Source organism: Muntiacus reevesi, chromosome 22, assembly GCF_963930625.1.
Source record: "Muntiacus reevesi chromosome 22, mMunRee1.1, whole genome shotgun sequence".
Taxonomy (NCBI): Eukaryota; Metazoa; Chordata; class Mammalia; order Artiodactyla; family Cervidae; genus Muntiacus; species Muntiacus reevesi.
Window position 1 is genome coordinate 40,531,610 of NC_089270.1, and position 27,599 is coordinate 40,559,208.

A 27,599-nucleotide genomic window follows, 5' to 3' on the forward strand; every position below is an offset into this window, starting at 1 on the left:
AATTTTAGCTTCTGAAACTGAACAAACAAGTTTCTATTGTTTTAAGCCATAGAACTTATAGGGATTTGACACAGCAGTTCTAAGAAATGAATGCATATTTTTTTTCAGAAATATTTGATCTAGATTCTAACATTTCTGTTTTCAGATTTGTTTTAAATTTTTTTAAATGTTGATTTGTGCAGTGTATTATGGATTAAATTAGTTGTTTATATATTAATAAGGAGATTTAGCCTTTTGAATTGAATTATGAATAGTATAAATTTGATTTCTCAAATATAAGCTTCTGCCTTTTTAAAAAATATAATTTAATTCAAAAACTGAAACTGAGACATTTGCATCAAGTTTTAGTAGTGTGTGTGTGCTCAGTTCACTCCACCTTGTGCAACCCTTTGCAACCCCATGGACTGTGGCTACTCTGTCCATGGAATGTTCTCAGCAAGAATACTGCAGTGGATTGCCATTTCCTCCTCCAGGGAATCTTCCTGACCCTGGGATCAAATCTGTGACTCCTGCATTAATAGGTGGATTCTTAACCACTGACTCACCTATTTCACAATACCTTGTGAAATTTAAAGCATTGAGAAATAGTTTAATATTAAAAATGATTGTGAAACATTAATTAATCCATTTTGCTGGCCACTATGTTTATTGGCAGAATAAGTTAATATTTTTCAAGAAACATATTGATATCTATAAAAATAAAGCTGTCTTTCTATACTAAATATAGCCACTATCTTATATGCTAGATCATGTCAAATTTCAGATTGTCATAATACTGATAATTTCCATAGGAAAGAAGATTTAGAGGATATTAGTTTATGTAGCCCTTAGAATTCTATATCACCTGTACCTTAGTATAAATGTATTTTTCAGTAAATAAAATCCTAGATACAAGCATTTTAAACTCTTAGAATAATACAATAAAAATTCATTACTATTTTAAAATTTTTTGCTTAAGTGGCTAATATAAATTCAAATTTCCTTAATATCTTTTCTTTGATTTAGATAATAAGTTAACTAATATGTGACTATCTTAATTTTTATCTAAGTTAAAATTCATATAGACATGCTCTAAGCCTCATAAAATATTTAATTTATTATAGATTACATGAAAAAGAATGGTAATTTTAAAAAGCATCTTTCTGGCCAGATTTGATTCTTCTTTCCATAGTAAATATTTATACCAGTATAAGCATGTTATCCCAAGTGGCGTCAGTAGTAAAAAAAAACCTGTCTGCCAATGCAGGAGACATAAGAAACTTGAGTTCAATCCCTTGGTTGGAAAGATCCCCTGGAGAAGGAAATGACAACCCACTCCAGTATTCTTGCCTGGAGAATCCCATGGACAGAGTCTCCTGGTGGGGTATGGCCCTTGGGGTTGCAAAAAATCAAGCATGACTGAAGAGACAACATGCATGCAAAAATAGCTCCAAGAGGTATTATTGCACTAAATAGCTTTAATTATTTTACCTTCATATTTCTTTTAAAAAAATATTGCAGTATAATAAGAAACTTTGGAGAAAGGAACACACTTCAATCTTGAAACCAAAGCTTCAGTCTGCCCTTTACTCTGTCTCCAGAGTTTAGAACCCTGACACAGTTAATCACATAACCAGTCTAGTGCTGCTATTATTAGATAGACCACATATAACATGGTGACCCTTTTTCAACACTCTTTCCCTTTTCCCTTCATGTAATTTTTACAAATCTTCATTATTTTCTTTGTGTCTCCACTCAACTTCTTTCTTCTATCCTACCGTAATGTCCTTCTCTACCCATAAGCCTTCGCACCTCTGTATTTATTATTTCTTTCTCATCGTCCAATACATCAAAGAAACTATTAAGAGTGTGCAATACCTTCAAACATTAATGTTCATCCAACTTATCTCTCATCTTCACACATGACATACTCTTTCTGATCTCTTTCTTGCCCATATTTACTTTTCTTAAAATTGTGAGTGTATTCAAACTTCCATTGTCAGACTTTTGGTTATTTTGGCATGTTTCCCAATGCTAAATTTGAAATACTACCTACCATATTCATAATTCCTAACGTATTTCTCCAAGATTAAAGCTATACATGCCATGCCTTGCAAATTCTTGCTGAATTTCTTCATGCAGGTGTTTCACAAACTCAGCAAGTTCAATAAATAGCTTCATAGTTGCTCTTAGAACTCATCCTTTTTTTTCTCTTCTATACTTGGTAATTTCAACCTATTAACTCAAGTTTAAAATAATGCTAGTGACCTATGCTCCTCTTTATTTCTAACTGTTCATTAATACTCTAAACAGTCTTTTTTCATCTAAGTAATAGACTACTAAAATTCTTCTTTACATTCTTTCTGCATCATAGATTTTTGTGAAGATTATTTGAGACAATTAATGCAAAGTACTTCAAATAGAGTCTGGCTAATGATACAAAGTCAAGACGTTAACTTCCACCACTATAACTTTAGCAAAATTATTTTTCAAATGTACTGAATGAAATCATTCAAAACCAAAATGAGCAAATCAAACTAGGGAGTTGTTGTTCAGCTATTAAGTCGTGTCCAACTCTTTGTAACGCCATGGATTGCAAAACACCAAGCTTCCCTCTCCTTCACTATCTCCCAAAGTCACTCAGACTCATGTAGATTGAGTCAGTGATGCCATCCGCCATCTCATCCTCTATTGTCAGCTTCCCCTGCCCTCAGTCTTTCCCAGCATCAGTGCTTTTACTAATGAATTGGCTTTTTGCATCAGATGGCCAAAATATTGGCAAAATGTTAGGGCTTCAGCTTCAACATCAGTCCTTCCAATGAATATTCAGCTTTGACTTGTTTTAGGATTGACTGGTTTGAGCCCCTTGCTGTCCAAGGGACTCTCAAGAGTCTTCTCCAGCACCACAGCTTGAAAGCATCAATTCAGTGCTCAGCTTTCTCTATGGTCCAACTCTCACATCCATACATGACTACTGGAAAAACCATAGCTTTGGCTGTATGGACCTTTTTGGGCCAAGTGATGTCTCTGCTTTTGAATACGCTATCTAGGTTTGTCATAGCTTTCCTTCTAAGGACCAAGTGTCTTTTGATTCCATGACTGCAGTCTGTCTGCAGTAATTTTGGAGCCCAAGAGAATAAAATCTGACACTGTTTCCATTTTTATCCCATCTATTTGCCATGAAATGATGGGACCAGATGCCATGATCCTCATTTTTTTGTATGTTGAGTTTTAAGCCAGTTTTTTCACTCTCATTCACCTTCCTAAAGGGACTCTTTAGTTTCTCTTCACTTTCTGCCATTAGGGTAGTAATATCTGCATATCTGAGGTTGTTGATATTTCTTCTGGCAACCTTGATTCCAGCTTGTGCTTCATCCAGTCCAGTGTTTCTCATGATGTACTCTGCATAAAAGTTAAATAAGCAGGATGACAAAATACAGCCTCGATGTACTCCTTTCGCCATTTTGAACCAGTCCGTTGTTCCATATCTGGTTCTAACTTTTGTGCCTTGACCTGCATAGGCAGAGAAAAAGAAAAAGCAAAGCTAGAAAATAATAAAGGTGAAATGTAGACATGAGAAGCAGATGATTCAATGTTATATTATAAAATATTTTCAGAGTAAAGATACAGACATAATTAGAAAATGAAGTTGGTGTCAAGTTTTAACATATACAGAAGTCCATAGTGATACAGAACAGCAGAAAATATAAAACTCTCAATAACAGGGAAAGCACTTGGAATGATATAGTAAAGATCTCAGAAAGGTGTTCCTTCACAAAAGAAATGATGTTGTAAGTTAAAATGACCAAAATCAACATTTTTTCCCCAAATTCTGGAAATCAAAGCTTTATAACTATATGAAGGTCATTTATTCAAGGAAAATGACTGAACTGTGGTAGAAACAGTGATTTTGTGGAGTTTCTACTTGCCCTATTTCTGTCATCCTTGCACCAGTCCCATATTAGTTTTAAAACTAGTAGCTTGGCAGACACTGATGGAGGGAGAACAGGTTTGGAATTCTCTCAAATGTCCCAGATTAGTAGACTTTTTTAGCTGTATTACCTCTTTGGCACCTCTGTTGTGAAGTCCCATTCATAAGATGTATCTTTAATTGACTTAATAAAATGTTGTTCAGTGGGAAAACTCTGTTCTTGAGAATTTTTTCAAAGTAGTGATACCAGTTGGGGCAAATAAGAAGCTGGCCAAAAACTTAAAAGGGAAATCTGGGGGAGTAAAATGGCTCTAAAGGAACTTGAAAAGTTCTAACCTATTCCCGGAAATTTAGAGCGCCTGTGCATATGCAGTGTTCTGTGTATGCTGAGGAAAGACTTGAGGCTTTAATCTTTCATATCTCTCTGACTTTATGTCTCCAAGTAAGAAGAATGAATGCTGGAAGTTTTGAAAGCTTGCCAAGTTCAATGGGGCTTCCCAGGTGGTGCAGTGGTAAAGAATCTTCCAGCCAATGCAGGAGATGCAGGAGACTCAGGTTCTATCTTTGAGTTAGGAAGATCCCCTGGAGTAGGAAATGACAACCCACTACAGTATTCTTGCCTGGAAAATTCCACGGACAAAGGAGCCTGTCCAGCTACAGTCCATAGATTTGCAAAGAATCGAACACACCAAGCAATTGAGCACCAATATCACCAGTTCAATGAGCTCCTCAGTGATAGGTCAGCAAATACTTAGTAAAAAGAAATCTAACTAACAGTTGATTACTAGATTTACAGAATAGTGACTTTAGTGGTCTCAAAAGACAATAGAAACTATATAAGAAAGTTAGTAAACAAACAAATAACAACAACAAAGCCCTGGGAGGAGGGAGAGGATATGTTTTTCCAGTGTTACCAAGTTATCATATTTAAAATATCCAGTTTAAAAAATACATGAAGCATTCAAAGAAACAAGAAATAAATATTAAGTCTATAAAAATTCTCCCAGAACAAGCCTATATTTGCCTTAAGTAGGTAAAGATTTTAAAGGAGTTATTCTAAAGTGTCCAAAGAACAAAGAACAGAAAGTATGAGAACAATGTCTCACAAATAAGGCAAAATTTAGCATAAGAAGGAAATGAATAATATTAGATCTATGGTTACTTGCATGTGATATGCTATAAAGAAACATTTTTCATGTTTCTTTTTCATTCTTCATAGTTATATGTTATGTATATATGTGTATATATATATATATAAAAAACTGAAAGACTTCCAAAAAATTATCTTGTCTCTAAGTCCGCATCTCTAGAGAGCTATTTTGTGTGTTTGTATAGCAATAAAATGGGTGAATAAATTTATATAAGTGAACAATAGAACATTGTAGACCAATGAAAATGAAACTCTATAATTTTATCCAACAATATACATATTACAAGCATAATTAGGAGTAAAATGATTTGTACATAAAGAGAGTACATGTCACATGTTTCCATTTATAAATAGTATTAAAAGTAGAAATAATTTTTCTATGCTTTGAAGGTAGGATAATGTTTGCCTTGTAAGTGATAGGATCTAAAAACCTGGACTTCTGTGGTACTGGTAAAATTCTTTTTCTTAATCTGGGGATTGGTTTTATAGTACTAATAGTTCACAAAAATTCATTGAACTGTTCATTTATGGGTATGTAGGATTTTCTTTATGTTCATTATACTTCAAAGAAAAATGTTGAAAGGAAAATTATATGTTGCCACATAATTTAGTGTTTATACTATAGAATTAAGTATAAAATTAAGAGAAATATATCTGGGATTTGCAAAATGTAAAACATCACTTAACTAAGCTAGGCAGGCAAACAAGTAATTGACTGTATAAACTTATTTAAATAATATGTAATGGTTAAATCAAAATATTAAGGACAATAATGATTATAGCTTATTCTCATATTTTAATATTGTCAATGTAAAATATGTATTTGAGTGAGTGGACACAGAAATTCTTCTGACTTTTTCATATCATTTTTCTTTAGCAGTGAACTTAATGATTTCTTTTCATTATAGGCTTGTTAGTTATTGCTAATAATTTAATAATATATTTGCTATATATATTATATATAATATATTTAATAATATATTCAATTCAGAGGCAGATGTTTATGTATTTGAATGCTTTTTGTAGTGTGTAGACATTCAATTTTTCTGAATCTTGGATGTCTGAGAATATTTGATGTTTCAACAACTCCAGGGTTCTCAACATTTCTGGGGCAATCAAAATCTTTCTAGTTTTTTAGGAAAGATTAGAGCACATTTAAAAATGTGAAAGGCAAAGGAAAATGGGAAAGATACACTTAACTGAATTCAGAGTTCCAGAGAATAGCAAGCAGAGATAAGAAAGCCTTCTTAGTGAACAATGCAAGGAAATAGATGAAAACAATAGAATGGGAAGGACTAGAGATCTCTTCAAGGAAATTGTATATATCAAAGGAACATTTCATGAAAGAATGGGCTCGATGAAGGAGAAAAACGGTAAGGACCTAACAGAACCAGAAACGATTAGGAAGAGATCACAAAAATATACAGAACTGTACAAAAAAGGTCATAATGATCAAAATAACCATGACGGTGTAGTCACACACCTAGAACCAGACATCCCAGAGGATGAAGTCAAGTGGGCCATAGGAAAAATTACTATGAACAAAGTTAATGGAAGTGATTCAACTCCAGCTGACCTATTTAAAATCCTAAAAGATGATGCTGTTAAAGTGCTGCACTCAATATGTCAATAAATTTGGAAAACTAAGTAGTGACTACAGGACTGGAAAAGGTCAGTTTTCACTCCAATCCCAAAGAAGGGCAATGCCAAAGAATGTTTACACTACCAGAAAATTGTGCTCACTTCACACTGCTAGTGAGGCTATGCTCAAAATTCTTCAAGTTAGTCTTCAGCAGTATGTGAATCGAGAACTTCCAGATGTACAAGCTGGGTTTTGAAGAGGCGGAGGAAGCAGAGATCAAATTGCCAACATTGATTTGATCAAAGAGAAAGCAGGGAGTTCCAGAAAAACACCTCCTTCTGCTTCATTGAATACACTAAATTCTTTAACTATGTGGATCACAAAACATCCGTGGAAAATACTTAAAGAGATGGGGGTATCAGACTACCTTACCTGTCTCCTGAGAAATGTGTGTGAGGGCCAAGAAGTACCAGTTGAACTAGACAGGAAGAATGGACTGGTTCAAAATTGGGAAAGGAATATGACAAGGCTGTGTATTGCCACCCTGTTTATTTAACTTATACACAGAGTACATCATGTGAAAGACTGGTCTGGATGAATCACAAGATGGAGTCAAGATTGCCAGGGGAAATATCAACAACCTCAGATATGCAGACAGTACCAGTCTAATGACAGAAAGTGAAGAGGAACTAAAGAGCCTCTTGATGAAGGTGAAAGAGAAGAGTGAAAAAACTGTCTTGAAACCCAACTTTAAAAACTAAGATCAGGTCATCCAGTCCCATCACATCATGGTAAATAGAAGGGGAAAAAGTAGAAGCAGCGACAGATTTTTATTTTCTTGGGCTCCAATATCACTGCAGATGGTGACTGCAGCCATGAAATTAGAAGACATTTGCTCCTTGGAAGGAAAGCTATGACAAACCTAGACAGCTTTTTAAAAAGCAAAGACTTCACTTTTCTGATAAAGGAGTGTTTAGTAAAAGCTATGATTTTTCCAGTAGACATGTATGGATGTGAACGTAGGTCCGTAAAAAAGGCTGAAAGCCAAAGAATTGTTTTCAAATCATGGTGCTGGAGAAGATTCTTGAGAGTCCCTTGGACAGCATGGAGATCAAATCAGTCAATCCTAAAAGAAATCAACCCTGAATATTCTTTGGAAGGACTAACGTTGCAACTGAAGCTCCAATACTTCAGCCACCTGAAGTGAAGTGCCAACTCATTGGAAAAGACCCTGATTCTGGGAAAGACTGAAAAATAAGTGAATGGCCAAGAATGAGATGGTTAGATGGCATCACTTACTCAATGGACGTGAATCTGAACAAACTCCAGGAGACAGTGTAGGTGAGAGGAGACTGGTGTACTCCAGTCTACGGAGTCACAAGGAGTCAGACACAACTGAGGAACTGAACAACAATAACAGCAACAATAGCAAGAGCGTGTTTGGCTAAATGATTCTGGAAAGAACATAATAAATATGAATGAACATATCTGATAGATTGATGACTTGCAGGAGAATTTGCTACATATTTGAATACAGAATATTATAAATTTAAGGTCAATTTATATTTTATTTTCTCCTCATAGCTCTGAGTAAGTGTGCGTAATTTTCCTTCAGTCATGTCTGACTCTTTGCAACCCCATGGACTGTAGCCTGCCAGGCTCCTTTGTCATGGAATTCTCCAGGTAAGAATACTGGAGTGGGGTTGCCATTTCCTTCACCTAGTAGCTCTAAACACCCCCTCCCACCACCAAATATCTATAATACCTATGCTGCTGTGACACTGCAACAGTCAAAAGCTTTAGTTCTTCAATATGCAAGTAAATCAAAAGGGACACTTTAACATTGCTAAGATATTTACAGATAACTATAGGATCTTGAGTATTCTATTTCCAAGGTAAATGTGCTTTGCCACAAAGATGTGTTTGCCACAAAAATGTGTTTGCCACAAGGTAGAATGAGGCATTTGCTACAAGCACTCTGTTAATATAGTGCTAGTTTTTATATCTCAGTGTTGAAAATACTCTTTAATTTAGACTCATAATAAAGAAAAGGCATATAAAAATGTCAAAGAACATGCACAATGTGAAAGTGCCTTTTTAATAAAAGATTATCACTAGGGGGTCATTGTAGTTCTCTCTTAATGCAAAAATTGTCTTTCAAACAAAGACTTAGGGGTGTTGGGAAGAAGTTACCAAGTTGACTCACTTGTAGATACTTGAGGAGAGTGAAGAGCAGTTTTTAATTTCAATACCAATTTGAACTAGATCATATTTTTTCCTAGATGGTAGCTAGCTGCAATTTGGTAGATAATGTACTCCTTCTTGTTTATAACACCACTTCAGCATATAAGAAGCACACATCAGAAAATGCGTATGCATCTGGCTGTGATTGATTAGGATAAATGCTAGTTCATTTCTTTTGTAGGCAATCGCTAAGTCTATTTTGTATGAGCAGAAATGACCCAATTAGTACCTGTAGGTCAAGCATTTTGCCTTCATCTTTCTTAAAGATCCACAGCCTACCACCATGCCCACATCAAAACAGATGTTTGATTTGGCTGAATAATTTAATAGCTTACTTGGTGCTATTACTGAAAATTATCTTATTATTAATGTTCTGTATAGCCTAGGCATGAAAAAAATCTGTTAGTTGCTCAGTTTTGTCTGACTCTGTGACCCCATGGACAGTAGCCTGCCAAGCTCCTCTATCTATTCTCCAGACAAGAATACTGGAGTGGGTAGCCATTCCCTTCTCCAGAGGATCTTCCCAACCCAGGAATCAAACCCAGATCTCCTTCATTGCAGGTGAATTCCTCACCATCTGAGTCACCAGGGAAGCCCATGGACTGAACATAAAGTACACTATTTACATGTTTAAAACAAGAGACCGCCTCAAAGATTACCCTTAAGATGGTTGCTTTGATAACATTGGAGGCATTTAATTCACAGACAAATTTTGAGATTCATTCATGGTCTTAGCACAAAGGGTCAAGGACAGTTTATCAAACTGCCTCCTGACTGACACCAGTTGAAAACACCACTTGCTGAAAGATGAATACTCTTTCCCAAGAAGTTAAAGTGAAAATTTGATAAATTATAAATTACTGAAAAAGGGTAGATATAAACTGGCTTTCTCTAGGAAAAATATATGAAAGTTATATTGACTTTTGTCCCCTCTCATGTCACCCCTCTTTACGCCATGTGTCTGAAGGTCCTGTCTGTCTTTGATGATGCACCGCTTGTCCAGAAACTCTCTTACTCTTCAGTTAATCTCATCACTATACTCACTCTGACAAGCTCAGTCTAAGGTTTTCTATTTTCTCTGCTCTTTAAAGTTGTGTTCTAGATTTTGGTATTTTCTTTGATTAAAAAAATCTCATTTCTTCCAAAAAACTATGGTTAAGCTTCACGACAGACTAGAGAGTAAAAATTTCAAGAAATACTTTGACAATTTATCCAGGCAGTTATATAATTCCATAAAATAACACTGAGTGAGTACTTTTTTGACTATTTTGGGGCGGGGGGGGGGGGGCAGGATACTCATTCCCAGGGCTGTGACAGAGGTGCAGGATGCAGAGAGGAACAAGATAGACATATGTCCTAAAACCATAGACATTTGTCTAGCATGACAAATTTCTGACAAATCAGTTAAGGCTCTTCTTTTAAAACAACATTATGTATTAGTTATTGCTTTTAAATGCTATAGTAATATAAGCAAAAGGTAAAAATTCAAATATACAGGCATTTAAGTATAATGATAAATCTTTTATTCATTCTCCAGTTGAAACTAGATGTAAATGCTTTGATGTATATTTCTATTTTTCTTTCTCTTGTTCCTCCTTTCTCCCATCTATCCTCCAACCTGTAAGTCCTCTATCACACACACATATGATTTTTTAGAAGAAATACCATTTTTCTACTATATATCTCACTATATACTTATTTGTGTATAGTATTTTTCTTCCCAGGTCTATTTAGCTACATTATGGAGTTATTGCTCTGTCAGTATTCACTTATATCATAGTGTTTAATAATTTTATAATGTTTCATAGAATACTTTCATAGATACACTCACAATGATATATTTATTTGGATTTTTTATAATTTTACTAATAAGTGATATGCTTCAGTAGCCATTGTTTACCAGTAATCTTTGGCTACTTCTGCAAAGGCTTCTGCAGGATAGGGCATTAATAGTAAAATTAGCCACCAAATTATATATTTGACATTATGTTACACAGTGTCATTAGCCTTTATAAATGCTGTATACTTTATATTTCCATCCATCAGAGGATATGAGAATATTGATTTCTGATACTCATAAATATGACATATTAACATTTTTGTTGGTTAATTGATGTATTTTTCTTGGTAGTTTAAAAATAAAATTTGTTTTCTCTAACATGTATTATTATTGTTGTTGTTGAAGTCCTACTCGTAGTTTACATCATTTATACTCTTTCTGAGAACTGACACTTCATTTTTAATACATACATATGTTTTTCTATTGAGTTATATGCTTTTTGGAGGATATTTATATATTACATATGTCAAGCAATTATTTCCATTTCCTAACAGTAATTACGGTGTCAGTCACTCAGTCCTATTGAGACCCTATGGATCTACCTGTTAAAACAAGAGAACTCTTCAGGCAAGAATACTGGCATGAGTTGCCATTCACTACTCTAAGGGATCTTCCCAACCCAGGGGATCTTCCCAATTATACCTGTCTCTCCTGCTCTGGAGGCAGAATTTTTTTACCATTTGAGCCGTCAGGGAAACCCTACAGGCAATCCAAATAATTATCATTTATTACCCATCTATTGTGGGCCAAGAGTTGTAGTAGAACCTTTATAGATACCATTTTCATTTCTTGCAACAGCTGTATGAGGATGAGATTATTCATTTCTTAGTGTAAGAACTGAGTCTCAAAGCTAACTAAATACCAAACTGAAATCAGACATAAAAAGTGAGGGAACTTCGTGATGCATAGACATAGGGAATAAGGATAGAGTTATCAGTCTATCACTTGGCCTTTAGTGGTCTTAGTTCTTAAAAGTACTGCATCCAGGGAATCACCACAGTCCTAACAAATCAGGGCAGCACTTTCCTAGATGAGTACATGTCCACTAAGGTGAAATAAAGCAAATGAAGGTGGCAAATCTTGAGATAGCATAATTTGAAGATTGGAATTCTAAATAATTTGAAGTTACTCCTTTTTCTGGAGCCAGTGAGAAGAGTAAATTATAGTTCTGAAACACTACAAAGGTGGAATCAGTAAGACCAGTTTATAATTGTCATTGTTGAATCATTAAGTCTTGCCCAGCTCCTTGTGACCCTATGGACTGTGGTGCGCCAGGCTCCTCTTCCCTCTGTCTCTCAGAGTTTGTTCAGTTTCGTGTCCACTGAGTCAGTGATGCTATCTAACCATCTCATCTTCTGCTACTCCCTTCTCCTTCGATCTTTTCCAGCATCAGGGTGTTTTCCAATGAGTCAGCTCTTGCACCAGGAGGCCAAAGTATTGGAGCTTCAGCAGTGTCCTTCCAATGAACATTCAGGGCTGATTTCCCTTAGGATTGACTGGTTTGATCTCCTTGCAATCCAGGAGACTCTCAAGAGTCTTTTCCAGCACCACAATTTGAAAACATCACTTCTTCGGTACTCACTCTTCTTTATGGTCCAACATTCTTTCACATTAGTGCATGACTACTGGAAAAACCATAGCTTTGATTACATGGACTTTTATTGGCAAAGTGATATCTCTGGTTTTGAATATGCTGTCTAGTTTTGTTTTAGTTTTCCTTCCAAGGAGTAAGCATCTTTTAATTTCATGCTTTAGTCACCATCCACAGTGATTTTGGAGCCCAAGAAAAGAAAATCTGTCACTACTTCTACTTTTTCCCCTTCAATTTCACATGAACTGATGGGACCAGATTCCATGATCTTAGTTTTTTGTTTATTTTTGAGTTTCAAGCCAATGTTTCTACTCTCCTCTTTCACTTATTAAGAAGCTCTTTATTTAGAAATAAATAAAGAGCTTTCTGCCTTTAAAGTGATATCATCTGCATATCTGAGATTGTTAACATTTCTCCTGACCATCTTAATTCCAGCTTGTGATTCATCCAGTATGTTTTACATAATGTACTCCACGTATAGGTTAAATAAACAGGGTAACAACAACACATAGTGTTTTCATACTCCTTTCCCAATTTTGAACCAGTCAGTTGTTCCCTGTCTGGTTCAAACTGTTGCTTCTTGACCCCCATACAGGCTTTTCAGGGGAGAGGTAAGGTGGTCTTGAATTTCCATTTTTTAAAAAAAATTTCCACAGTTTGTTGTGACCCACATAGTCAAAGACTTTAGCATAGTCAGCAAAGAAAAAAGTTTACAATCATAGACTATCAAATTACTTTCACTGGAGAAACTATATGGTCTAGAAAACCAGGGTTTCAACTATGTAACAATAAATATGAAAACCTTGAGATTTATGTAAATCTGTAATCTAGGTTCTGTGCAGTCAGTTGTTAAAGAGCAAGATAAATCTGACATGCAGTACTTTGAGGTTTTTGCAAATGTGATTATATCTACAAGCTTGTCACTGATTGAGTGTTGGCCTTTTTTTTTTAAGATTAGATTCACAAAATATTTTTCACTAATTTTGTCATACATTTTTAGATTTTCTATTATGGGAGACAGAGGGACAGAGAGCATTAAATGGCTAACAAACAAGTGTTTTCTGACCTTCCAAAAATAACACTATTTCATAACTACAGTCTGTAACACAAGCACCATATGCCTCAATTTCTGTCAGAAACTTGAGAAATGTAAAAATGCATATTATTATCCAGTCTCTTTCAACTTCAGAAAATATTCATTTGAGATATTTTCCTTTGTGTGTCAAGGGTAATTTCCATCCTACTAGTTTCAACATCAAGAATGATTTGAAAGAGATAATCAATCAGGGTAATAGGATAAATATTTTAAAACATAATTGCATATAGAGATTGTCTTGAGGTGAATGTTACTGTAATTACCTCTTTGTTCATTTTCATTGTTTTCTTGTTGGTTCTTAGGTTTTCTGAAATAATAAATTATTTTTATATTCATACAATCTTTTAAAATTGAAATATAGTTAATTTAAAATGCATCAGGTATACAGCAAAGTGACTCAGTTTTAAATATATATATATATTGTTTTTTCAGATTCTTCTCTATTTCAGGTTATTAGAGGAATATAATTCTCTGTGTTAGTCAGTGGGTCTTTGTTGTTTAATTATTTTACAGGTAGTACTCTGCATCTGTTAATCTCAAATTTCAAATCTAGCCCTCCCCCTTTCCCTTTTGGTAGCCAGATGTTTGTTTTGTATGTCTGTTAATATACTTCTGTTTTATAAATAAATTAATTTGTATCTTTTTTAAAGATTTCCTGTATAAGTGATATCATACTTTTGGTTTTCTGATGTACTTTTCTTAGTATGATAATCTCTAGGGCCATTCATATTGCTAAAAATGGAATAATTTTATTCTTTTTTTAAGGCTAATAGTCTATTGTATATATCTACCACATCTTCTTTAGCCATTCATAGTCAATGGACATAAAAATTAAATCACAAAAATGTAATATTCCAAACATCAATAGTTGAATTGTTTAATACTCCAAATATCAATAGTTACTTACAAGAAAAAGTCCAATAGTTTGCAAAGGGTTGTCCACAAGATCTAAACCATTTTCACAATAATAGTAAAACTCATTTTATTTTTAACTGTGTAACATTTGCACTAATTTTGACAAAACAATGATGGATAAAGCTGCTGGTGCCTTAGTGTAGTGGCTCCCCATTTCATGAGTATTTATTTGTAATCAACACTACTACATACTCACACTAAATAAAATAACTTTCTTTTAAGATTGTTCTTGAAATAAAATTCCTGAATACATAATTTCATAAAATAATCTATAAGACAAAATTATAAGAACAAAAGGATTTTCTGCTGTATACCAAAACATAATGCTTATCTTCAAGCAAAGCACTTGTGTAAATGTTTTAGCTGTGTACCAAGCTGGCTTTTTTCATGAAATTTCATTTTAAACTATAACAAGAACTGACAGATAAAGAACATGTTTTCACATTTCATTAGTTGGCAGACATTTTCTTGAAAATGAGTAAAGAAACATGCCCCTACAAAAAAGTAGCTAACATTATTATTGTTAGTTAAAATTTTGAGTATTTAATAAAGAGTTCTAATGCCATTTGCCCTCTGTATCCATGGATTTCCCATTGATTTAGATGTGGAATTAGATGAACTTACAGATGAAGAAATGATGGATATGGAGGGCCCACTGTACTAGGCCATTGTATACAAGAGACACGATCATCCATGGAGTTTGTATCTGCAGGGTGAGGTGGGGTCCTGGAACCAATATCCTATGGATATCAAGGGTACTGAGGAAAGAGTGTGCTGGAAAATGTCTACCTGCCTTATTATGCACTTAATAACTTTTCAACATTTAAAGAGGTTCTTGATAAGATTGGTTGCCAAACTAACATCCTATTATTTAATATTCTATAATAAAATTTGCAGAGCCAATTCATTGGAAAAGACCCTGACTCTGGGAAAGATTGAAGGCAAAAAGAGAAAGGGGCGGCAGAGGATGAGATGGTTAGATAGCATCACTGATTCAATGGACATGAATTTGAGCAAATTCCAGGAGACAGTGAAGGACAGGAAAGCCTGGTGTGCTGCAGTCCATGTGGTCTCAAAGAGTCATACATGACTTAGCGACTGAACACAGACCCACACAATAAAACTTGTCCATATTTAGGATATGTGAATAATTCAATAAGCCAATAATTTCCAAATGATAAATATCTGATATGATTTTTAAAAAGTATGCATTGGTTAAAGATCAATTCCAAGTATAGAATGGACCAATGGAATCTATTGAATCTAAACCCAAAAGTTCACTGACATGGTTTTAGATTCTACATTACAAGTAACCTTTAAGAAACTGCCAATAGTCAAGTTTTGGTGTAATATAAAAGAAAATAGCCATCTATGTTTATATAAAAGGAAATTAAATTACCTTTGCATTTATTTTATAACTATAAATCTTTTGTGAGGTCAGGTTTTGTTCATAAACACTTCAACAAAAACAGTATATGATAACTGATTGAATGCAAAGTAAACATGAGAATCCAGTTATAATTTGATATTCTGAGACCAATTCCAAGTGTGTGAGATGGGGGTCCCCACACATACAACCAAGCAATCCTCATACACTAGCAGAAGATTCAATTATATTCTGACACTATCTACCCAGGGATAGGATCAGATTCCACAGGTTAAGGGTCAGTTTTACAAGCCTGACCCAACTCCCTACCACCACTTCAGATTTGCCAGTTGCAAGCCCAGGTTATCACGTGTGTTTCTGACCCACTGTCTTTAGATTGGAGTCTGTTGCAAGTGCAGGTTGTTACCTGTACTTCTGACCAGCTGGGTATAAATTAAAGGTCCCCACATCCTCCTCCTTAGGTTCAATTAATTTTCTATGGCTGCTCAAAGAGCTTGGAAAATCAACTTACTTATTAGATTGCTTGTTTATCATAGAAGGATATAGGTCAGAACAGCTGAATGGAAGAGCTTCATAGAGCAAGGCATGAGGAAATACCACAAAGGTTCCATGCTCTCTCCAGCAATGCCACTCTCCCAGGACCTCTTGTTGCTGTTTAGTTGCTAAATTGTGTCAGACTCTTTGTGACCCTATGAACTGTAGCCTGCTAGGCTACTCTGGCCATGGGATTTTCCAGGCCAAGTATACTGGAGTGGGTTGTCATTTCCTTCTCCAGGGGATCTTCCCAACCCAAAGACTGAACCCGTGTCTCCTTCATTGCAGGCAGATTCTTTACCACTGAGCCACCTGGGAAGCAAAGTCTATATATGACTTGAAATATGATCTAAATCTAAAACCAATTAACTACTTATAAACTACATATAAATGAAAACCTAACTTGAATCTATATCAAAGTAAGTAAGGGGATCTGTAGACAAACATAACTGGAAAATTACAAAGGTGAATGATTGATTGCAGTATTCACCTAATATCTCCCCCAAATTATTGTACACTTTTATATATGGCAGAGACCAAGCCTGGATGTTATAATAACAAAGAGGGATTTTAATGATCCAGAAGACAGATGATGATGGTATAGCCCAGAATAGTAATAATCGAGCAAGAGAGAAGCTAGATAGCTTTTAGAAGTATCCACATAAAATGACTCAAGTACTTTATGACTCATTCTAAGGAGTTACAGAGTGAGTGAAAGTTGTTTAAGATGTCATCCAAGTTTCTTGGTGTCATTTACTGAGATAAAAATATAGGAGTAGGAATTACTTTGAGGGGGAAGATGGTCGCAGTTTAGAAATGTCGAGTTTCAAGTGAAAACACTTGTCTATTTCTACATAAATATTGAAATATCTGCTTGGAGCCCAGGAAACAAGTCTCAGAAGGAGGAACAGATTTTGGAAGGTCATTGATGGTGACTAAAGCCACAGGAATAAATAAAAAGTAGAGAGTTTCAAACAAGAAGAATGAAAGTGTAAACCAGAATGTTGTGAGGTAGGCAGAAAAAGTCTAGCACTTCAGGAGGCAGAATCAGCAGCCAACTAATCAGGAGAAGGCAATGGCACCCCACTCCAGTCCTCTTGCCTGGAAAATCCCTTGGATGGAGGAGCCTGGTGGGCTGCAGTCCATGGGATCGCTAAGAGTCGGCACGACTGAGCGACTTCACTTTCACTTTTCACTTTCTCGTGCACTGGAGAAGGAAATGGCAACCCACTCCAGTGTTCTTGCCTGGAGAATCCCGGGGACGGGGGAGCCTGGTGGGCTGCCGTCTGTGGGGTTGCAGAGTCGGACACGACTGAAGTGACTTAACAGCAGCAGCAGCAATCAGGACTGAAAGAAAGAGAATTTGATTTCAAAGAAAAAGGAAAAGATGGGGATGTTTATCTATTTTAAATACTTCTGAGAGACAAAGGTACAGACTGAGAAATATCGTCCAAAATGAGGTTCAAAAATGTAATCAGCGACCTTGACAAATACACTGTCAGAGGAATGGCTGGAGTGAAAGTGATTGAGAACTTAAGGACAAGGTTGGAAAGTGACCAAAATAAAGCAACTGTACTTATCAGAACACAAACACCACATAAACAATTTGTAGCTTACCAAGGCTTATGTTGATTTTGTGGGGAAAATGCACTTATCTCCATTCTGCTTAAGCTAACAATTTTTAGGTACAGAAGACCTATGCTGTTTCTGCTAATGGAGATTCGGGCTCACTTGAAATATAAGTAAAGGCCTAACACAACTGAGGGACTTTTTTTTTTCCCAAATATTATGGTAAAGTTGATAAATGGCTCAAATGCTTCAACAGGTATGTCAAGTTCAATTATTTTTATATCTTCAACCCCACATATGTGAAAAGCAAAGCACAAAGACATTGTCCTATTATTTTTTTTTTCCATTTATTTTTATTAGTTGGAGGCTAATTACTTTACAATATTGTAGTGGTTTTGTCATACATTGACGTGAATCAGTCATAGATTTACATGTATTCCCCATCCCGATCCCCCCTCCCACCTCCCTCTCTACCCGATCCCTCTGGGTCTTCCCAGTGCACCAGGTCCGAGCACTTGTCTCATGCATCCAACCTGGGCTGGTGATCTGTTTCACCCTAGATAATATACATGTTTCGATGCTGTTCTCTCGAAACATCCCACCCTCGCCTTCTATTGATTGCTTTTATTTGAAGTTGGAATAAAAAACATCTAAATTCATCTCGCCCCTTTCATCATTAAGTTGTCAATACTGTTATAAATAAAATTTTATCTGTCCTTCTTATACCCTGTGGGACATATAGGAAATGTTTGCAATTCTGGTTTAGATAGAGTCTATAAGTTGTTTTCCAAGCAAATCCATAGTGTACATACATGGATTAACACTTAATAAGCTGATTTTTTTTTTAAGTGAAAAGCACTGTGTTCTCCACCTATGAGTATCTAACATTAATTAGATGTTCCTTATTTTCAGGCATATATTAAGCATTTTATGCATTTTATTATTTAATCCTCAAGCTCTGTGTGGTGGACTCTATTATCATAGGACAACACTGAGAGAGTTGAAAAGCTCAGAAATGTTTTTCATTTCACATAATTGTAAATAAAGGATATGAGTTAGGAATACCAATTTGAACTCTTTCACTCAACCAATAAATACTGATTCCACCCCTGTTATATGCTAAGCAACAATGTGAATTCCTGAGATATATTAATGAATACAACAAAGAAATCTGTCTCTCATTGTGCAGCTTACTTTCTACTGGAAAAAAATCAGACTACAAACAATAAACATTAAATAAATAAGGCAGTAGGCTAGAACAGGTGTTGGCAAACTTTTCCTGAAAGGTCAGATAGTAAATATTTAAGAGTTTGCTGGGAATGAGGTCTCTGTTGTAACTACTGAACTCTGCCATTGGAGTGTGAAAGTAGCTATAGATAACTCGTAAAAAGATGGGCATGGCTGTGTTCCAATAGAACCTAATTTGCAAAACAAATGAAGAACTGGATTTCTCCCATAGGCTTTAGTTTGCCAACCCTTGTGCTAGAAGACAATACATGTTTTGTTTACGGGTTTTGTTTTAATATTTTGTGTTTGTATGTATGTGTGTTTAGATTCTATATATGTCTATTAATCTATTAATCACATCCATTAATCACAGAGGCAAACTACCAACCAGAGTTGCTTACATCTCCCCTATGATCCAGCTTTCATGGGCAAGAGAAAAATCACATTACAAACCCTCTCATCAATCCTGAGTCCATACCCCCTACCACTTTATCTAACTCACACACACAACAAGCCAATATTTTTCCTGCCCTAAATCAGGGCAGGATCCAGAGAGTTTATAAAACATTCCTGTATCCCAGAGCCTGCTGACCTTATTCAAATTAGCCAACCCTACGCTGTTTTCCCTGCTCTTTTCTATAGAAAATATAATGAGGGCTCCAAGCCATGTTTTCCTTTCACTCCTCTTTTTACCTCCTAACTGAACCTGGTGCTTCCCCTATGGGCTTGCATAGTTTATAGCATGACTCCTCCTCTCAGGAAGTATAAACAATAAAAATCTTCTTTAAATGGAATAGGCCTCTTTGTGTCATCACTCAGTCACCAATATTGATCCAAATCCAGGCATAAATCAAATTCCATGGAAAAAAGAAAAAGTATAGCAAAACACGTCCTCAAAGAAGCAGATGCTAAGGCCAGAAGAAATGCACAAGAAGCTGACTGGGAAAATTTTTTCTGTGAAGGAGAAAGTGGAAGAAGCCAGCAAAGGCAAGAAAAGCTTTCCAATTGTAATGCAGATCTGACTGCCTTTAAGGAGAGATGGAACTTCCCAGGTGGTGCTAGTGGTAAAGAGCCCACCTGCCAATGCAGGAGACCTAAGAGATGAGGGGTCGGTCCCTGGGCCAGGAAGTTCCCCTGGAGTAAGACATGACAACCCATTCCAGTACCCTTGCCTAGAGAATCCCCTGGACTGAAGAGCCTGGCAGATTACAGTCCACAGGGCCATACCGAGTCAAAATGACTGAAGCAGCTTAGCACAGCGCACAAGGAGAGACGGAAGGAGGGCCTGTTGAATAGGAAGAGTCGTGACTGTAACACAGCTCTAGGAAAGTGTTAGCTAGTCTGATGGGAGATCTTTGAAACAAAACCTTCCATTAAAGGAGCTGCACGCCTTGCAGGAATGAACCTCTATTAAAACTCCAACGACACTCAGTTACTGATTGGGAGCTGAAGAGACACATGGAAAGAACAAGTCAGGGGTAATGTCAGAGGTTGATGAGAAGGGTAGCAATCTAAATATTAGTCAACTACTCGCCAATGTGCCAGAGTTCGAGAAATGCATTTTCATGGCCAAAACTATGTGGGGTGTTCTGAGGGGGGTCTGGAAGTGGAGTAAGAATGAGTAGGTTGATCTCAGTGTTAAGAAGGTTGGTCAGAACAGGGTTCATTGTAAAAAGTGACATCTGAGCAAAGATTCAAAAGAAGTATGGTGTTTGCCAAGTAGATATTCTAGGAGAGGGCATTCTTAGGTAAAGGAATCCTTGGGTTAAAATCTCCTAGTATAAAATGAACACAACAGGATACATAAGAATATCAGTATGACTGGAGCAAAGTTGGTAAGAAAGAAAATGCTGGCGGATATGATGGTAGGTCATAAAGGACTTTGTGAGTCATAGTAAAGATTTCAGCTTTACCCCAGATGAAGTTTCCAGGAGGTCAGAACAAATGAGTAAAATAATCTGATTTATATTTCTAATTATTTTTTTTTTCTGGCTCCTATGTTAATACAAAATGTAGGGGTCAAGGGTAGAAGCAGAGAGAACCAGTTTGGATGTTCTTATAAGAATCAAGCAAGAGAGGATGGTAGCTGAGAGCATGGCTATAGAGGTGAATGGTGAAACGTGGTGGGATTGTGGATATCCTTTGACGTTAGAACTGACCAGATAGCCTGATCTCAGTACTCATGTTCTTATTCATTACATACTACTGATTTGATTCTCTTCCTTTCTGCCTTTTCTGTTATTTTTTTCATTGACATGATACTGTTTGTATTCAATTAATTAATTCATTCAACAACGAATGCCTATAAACACTTGTTACGAAGCAAATGTTTTCTTAGCTTCTGACCTAGTAAAACTTTGTCCTTACTTTTAAGTAAAATCCTAACATACTCATTTTAGATTACACATGGATGTTCTAGACAGATGTAGATATAGATATGATATAAACAGCCTATGTATAGATATAGATGCATGGATAGATAGACACACAAAGGGAAGGTAGAAGTAGAGATAAAGTTAGAGACAGAAATAGAGGTAATGATTGAGATGATGCAATTTCTAACAATGCAAAACCTGGTGTGAAGAGTTTGACTCTAATATGCTGAGGGCAAAAACGTAGACACTACAATTGTCATTTCCACCTGGGGTAAGTGGACACAGGATATATTTTACATAGAAAATAACAAGAGCTAAATTTTAAAACAGACAGCTGGGAGGTAACAGTAGAACAGGGAGAAAGAGAAAAATGGCCTAATGAGAGAGTACTGCAAGCCTTGGAATCGTGTAGGATACACCGAGGGATTTTGGTTTATGTTTTAGCTATTTACAGAATCAGTGAATTTCCAAGTAGGGAATTCAAAAATTAAGAATTATGTTTACAAAAAACCACTTTGGCAGCAGTATACAAATAAGATTGTTTAGGAAGTCATAAAGAAGTGAACAAAATATACACTGCTGTGTTTTTTTCTTGAAAGACATTACAGACTAGAATGAGAACTGTATATGTAAACACAAGAGAGAATAGTAAGTACTGAGAGATATTCCAGACAACCAATATTCCACAAAGAATACATAAATATGAATATTATGTTTATATAACATGTATACATATTATACACAATATAGATATTTTAATATAATACTTCTTGGAAATACTATGCTTTAGTGGAAAAATTATGTGTATGTCATATATACAAGATAGATAGATAGCTATATAGATACAAAATTTTCTCACTAAGGCCTAGTATTTCCAATAAATAAAGTAGAAAACCTTGTAATGATGATCTTAATGATACTTTTTTAGTTGACAAAAATATTTGTATATTTATTTGAGAAAGAGAATTTAAACCACCAATTTGCTGAAATGGCAGATCAATATATGATTTAGGCTGCATCAAAGGAATGAAAACACTGGTTAAGATGACCAATATGATGTTTCTCAGAAACATAAATAGTAATTGTTCATTCACAGCATAAGAATATATATCTGAAACATACTAAAGCTTTTGGTGTCTCCAAACAGATCAGAGTCCTTTTATGTTACAAATGGATGCCTTATGGTAGCTGCAATAAGAAAAATTCCTCCTGCTAAAATTTAAAATGATGCAAATTAAGATCTAATCTTATAGCAATGAAAAGGGCAGCTCCCAAATAAAATAGTGTCCTTATCTGTGCTGTAAATCTATATAACTATATTTTGTGTATGTGTGTGCTCAGTCGTGTCCAACTCTTTGCAACACCCCTAGGCTCCTCTATTCATGGAATTTTCCAGGCAGGAATACTGGAATGGGTTGCCATTTTCTTCTCTGGGGGAACTTCCTGGCCCAGGAATCAAACCCCCTCATTTTATGTCTCCGGCAATGCAGGCAGACTCTTTATCACTGCACCACCTGTGAAGCCATACTACATTTTAATGAAAGGCACTTAGTTGAAAACATGTAGTGGTTGAATGTTTTACTCTTGATTCTCTCTTTTATCTAAGGAATGTTCTTTCTAAGCAGAAAAATAGTTCTGAATAGTATTGAGTCTTTACTTCAAAACTTAGCGCATGCATACACATGCTCAGTGACTCGGTTATGTCCTACTCTTTGCAGCCCCATGGTCTGCAGCCTGTCAGGCTCCTCTACCCATGGAATTCTCCAGACGAGAATAACAGAGTGGGTTTCCTTTCCTCCTGAGGGGATCTTCCTGACCCAGGGATCAAACCCATGTCACTTGAGTCTTTCACATTAGCAGGTTGATTCTCTGCCACTGCACCAACTGGGAAGCCTCATATACAGTATAGCAGTTTGCTAAAGAGCATGATTTCATCATTTACTAAGATGATACTTACCTGATATTTACTTTTATAAATATCAACCCAAATATGATATATGGGTGCCAATTTCACAGTGGGTTTAATTATATAGAGATATTTTCTTCATTTATTTAAATCATTCTTCAGCTATACACTTATTAAATCCTAATCTTGTGGTACTATTTAAGTGGAAGCTATTTTTAAAAATAAAGTTCCAAAAGGTGAGAGTCAATTAACAGTTGAAATTCAAAGTAAAGACCGTATATCTTCTAACTTACATAAAATCCCTGAGATACGTTTTGTAAGCCATGACCTATGAATTCTATCTGAATTCCAATGTCTTCAAAATAACATTGTCTGCAAGTCTCTGTCTAATTAGAAATGGCAGTTAATAACAACACTTTATATTATGCCACCAACTACCAATTTATTTCAGTGTTATATGTCAATAACGTGAACCAACCAAAGAGTTTGCTCTCACAGAAGTGGCCTCGCCTATCATGATAAGCAGCTGAAAAACACTCATAAGCTGTATGAACCCGGCAGAATCCATCTGGTGAACCATCTGTGTGAGGACTCACGAAAATTATACGCCATCTGTTGTTTCGTTTTTGCTAAGACTGCCAACCTTGTCCTCACTCCACTATCTAACTATTTTCCCTCCCTGTGGACCTCATCTGTACATTTGCTTTTATTCCCCATTGGTACCATATATCTAATTTCCAAAACACTATCATTTTTGAAAGAAATTAATTTATGCATTTAATTTATGCTGTGAAGAATCCAAAAGAATTGCAATAATACCATACGTTTGTTAGAAAATGAGTGCATTATTATAAACACCAATTCCTGCCTGGTAAAACTTAAATATATACCTCTTGCCAAATTAACTAATTTCATTAACAGTATAGTGTGTAGTATCATGTTTGTTTGGTCACCTCTTTATCTTCTAACCTATTCTCCATTCTATGTCTTAATATTACTTCCCAAAACATCCTTGCTGTCCCACTTCTTCCAAACAGCACCCATCAATGATTTTTCCATATCTCCCAAAATAAACTCTGTTAAAATTTTAGCTCAAATTCTCAGGTCTTCACAGAAGTTTTCTTAACAAACCTGCAGTCATTGTAGGCACAGTCTATACCAGAAATACTCACCTCCTACTTGTTCCATAATCTTCTTCTATCTTGTCAACATGGCTCTTGCATTTCCATTTATTTCTTGCAGTTTCATGATTTTTCATGTTGTATGTATTGTACCCACAAGTAGATAATTAAGCCTCCAGAGAGCTGGAACAATGCCCCGATATGTTTTGCATCTTTAACATGTACACAAATAGCTCTGAGCTCTGTCCTCTTAAAGGACCTCTGTCCTTATTTTGGTTTAAAGTATGGAAACTTAACTAAGTAATGCATTCTGATTCTATTATAGTAAAGATAAATCTTAAAATAATCATATTGTCTTTGAGAAACTTCAAATCTGTGTTTATAGACATCCATTATAAAAGAAATACTACTCTTGATAAAGCAGACCCACTTCACATTTCTTTGACCCTGTCTTCTTAATAAACACCAGCTGCATTTGCTGTGGACTTCTGGAAAAGATAGCATGATCCAGACACCTCTGAAGAGTTAGTCTCTATGCAAATCTGTAGAGATGAAACTACATTTTGGGACTTGTCCAAGCATAAGACATATTGTCATGACATCAGACCACATCTGAGGCCAAAGATTTCAATAGAAAACTGTACTGGTTGATCTCCATCTATGTGTATGTCTGTCTCTTTATATGTATCTAAAGCAGTATATCTTTGTTTCTGTATCAACTTATGTAAAATATATCAATAGAAAATACATCTATATATACAGATATTAACAGTTATAAATAAATAAGGAGATTATAAATTAGGCTAGGAGACAATACATAAGTACAGTTGTGAAGAATGCAGACTTGGATTTCTAAGTAGAGTAAAACCCCATCTATCTAAAGATCTGAGAGGAACAACCACATACATTCATGAGGAAAATTAATCAATAGTTTTATGTGTTCCATTGTGAAACAGCAATTTTCAAAATATCATATGTCTTGGATATTAGGAAGAAACATATAAAGTAATTACAGCAAAATTATAGTCTTTTTGAGAGCAGAAAGCAGTAAGTCACACAATGACTTACTCTGATCAGTTGCTCAGAGACGCTTTCCCCCATCACTGTATCAAAAATAGCGTTATATATCATTTTCTGGTAACTCACTCTTATTATTCTTCATAACATTTATCAAGATGTGATTTTCAACTTATTAAGTTGCTTATCTCTTTGCTGTCTTTCTTACATTATATTAGAACACAAACTTTCTCAAAGGGAGAGACTTTGCTTAGGTCCCTTTTGTCCCCTTGTGTGGCCCAAAGACGCCTCTCAGTACACTTACTCTTGTCTGGGACAGAGTATAGAGGAAACCTTGGAGGATATCATTTTGTTAGATATATATAAGTGTTAAGTGCTAGTCACTCAGTCATGTCTGACTCTTTGCTATCCCATGGATTATAGCCCACCAAGCCCCTCTGTCCATGGAATTTTCCAGGCAAGAATACTGGAGTGGGTAGCTGTTTCCTTCTCCAGGAGATCTTCCCAACCCAGGGATCAAACCAAGGTCTCCTGCACTGCAAGCAGACTCTTTACTGTCTGGGCCACCAGGGAAGCCCTTTCTCTATAGGACAAACCACAGCCCTCTGCTCTAAATTCAATTCATATTCCTACTGAGCCAATAGTTCTAAATCCTGTTTAGTTATTGCCTTAAATTGTTTTAAATAACCTCATGAATATTGTTCATATACCCCCAGCCTTTCTGGCAAAAGAGAGAATAGCTTCACAATAATTAAACCACACATTATATGTCTTCTCTACATCCTAGAAAAAAATCAGATATCTTCAGCTTTCTTCCAATAATTTTTTAAATCTCTCAGCACAGGTTGTAAATATGTTTCATGAACCGATTCTTTGAGCCTTGCTGTTGTTGTTCAGTTGTTCATTCTTTACTGACTCTGTGACCCCATGAATTGCAGCATACCAGGCCTCCCTACCCCTTACCATCTCCTGGAGTTTGCCCAAGTTCATGTCCGTTGCATCAGTGACGCCATGTAGTCATCTCATCCTCTGATACCCTCTTCTCCTGCTCTCAGTCTTTCTCAGCACCAGGGACTTTTCCAGTGAGTCGGCTCTTTGCAGCATAAGACCAAAATACTGGAGCTTCAGTTTCAGCATCAGGCCCTCCAAAGAGTATTTAGGGTTGCTTTCCCTTACAATTGACTGATTTGATCTCCTTGCTGTCCAAGTGACTCTCAGGAGTTGTCTCCAGTACCACAGCTTGAAGGCATCAATTCTCTGGCACTCTGCCTCTTTATGGTCCAGCTCTCATAACTCTATGTGACCACTGAGATGACCATAGCCTTGACTATATCGACCTTTGCTGGCAGAGAGATGTCTTTGCTTTTCAATACACAGTCTAGGTTTGTCATAGCGTTCCTGCCATGAAACAACCGTTTTCTGATTTCATGGCTGCAGTCACCATCCACAGTGATTTCAGAGTCTAAGGAGAGGAAACCTGTCACTGCCTCCACCTTTCCCCCTGGTATTTATCATGAAGTAATGGTGGTTCAGATGGTAAAGCATCTGCCTGCAATGCAGGAGACCCGGGTTTGATCCCTGGGTTGGAAAGATCTCCTGGAGAAGGAAATGGCAACCCACTCCAGTATTCTTGCCTGGAGAATCCCATGGATGGAGGATCCTGGTAGGCTACAGTCCATTGGGTCACAAAGATTCGGACATGACTGAGCGACTTCACTTTACTTTCTTTCTTTCCAATGGGGCCAAATGCCATGATCTTAGTTGGTTTTTTTTTAATATTTAGTTGTAAGCCAGCTCTTTCACGTTCCTCCTTCACCCTCATCAAGAGGTTCTTTAGTTTGTTTTGGCTTTCTGCCATTAGAGAGGTATCATCTGTGTATCTGAGGTTGTTGATGTTTCTCCCGCCTATCTTGATTCCAGCTTGTAACTCTGCCCAGCATTTTTCATGATGTGCTCAGCTTATAGGTTAAACAAACAAGGTGACAGCAGATGCCCTGTCTTTCTCCTTTCTCAATCTTGAACCAATCAGTTGTTTCATACAGTATTCTAATTGTTGCTTCTCGACCTGCATACAGGTTTCTCAGGAGACACGTAACATGGTCTGGTATTCCCATCTCTTTAAGAGCTTTCCACAG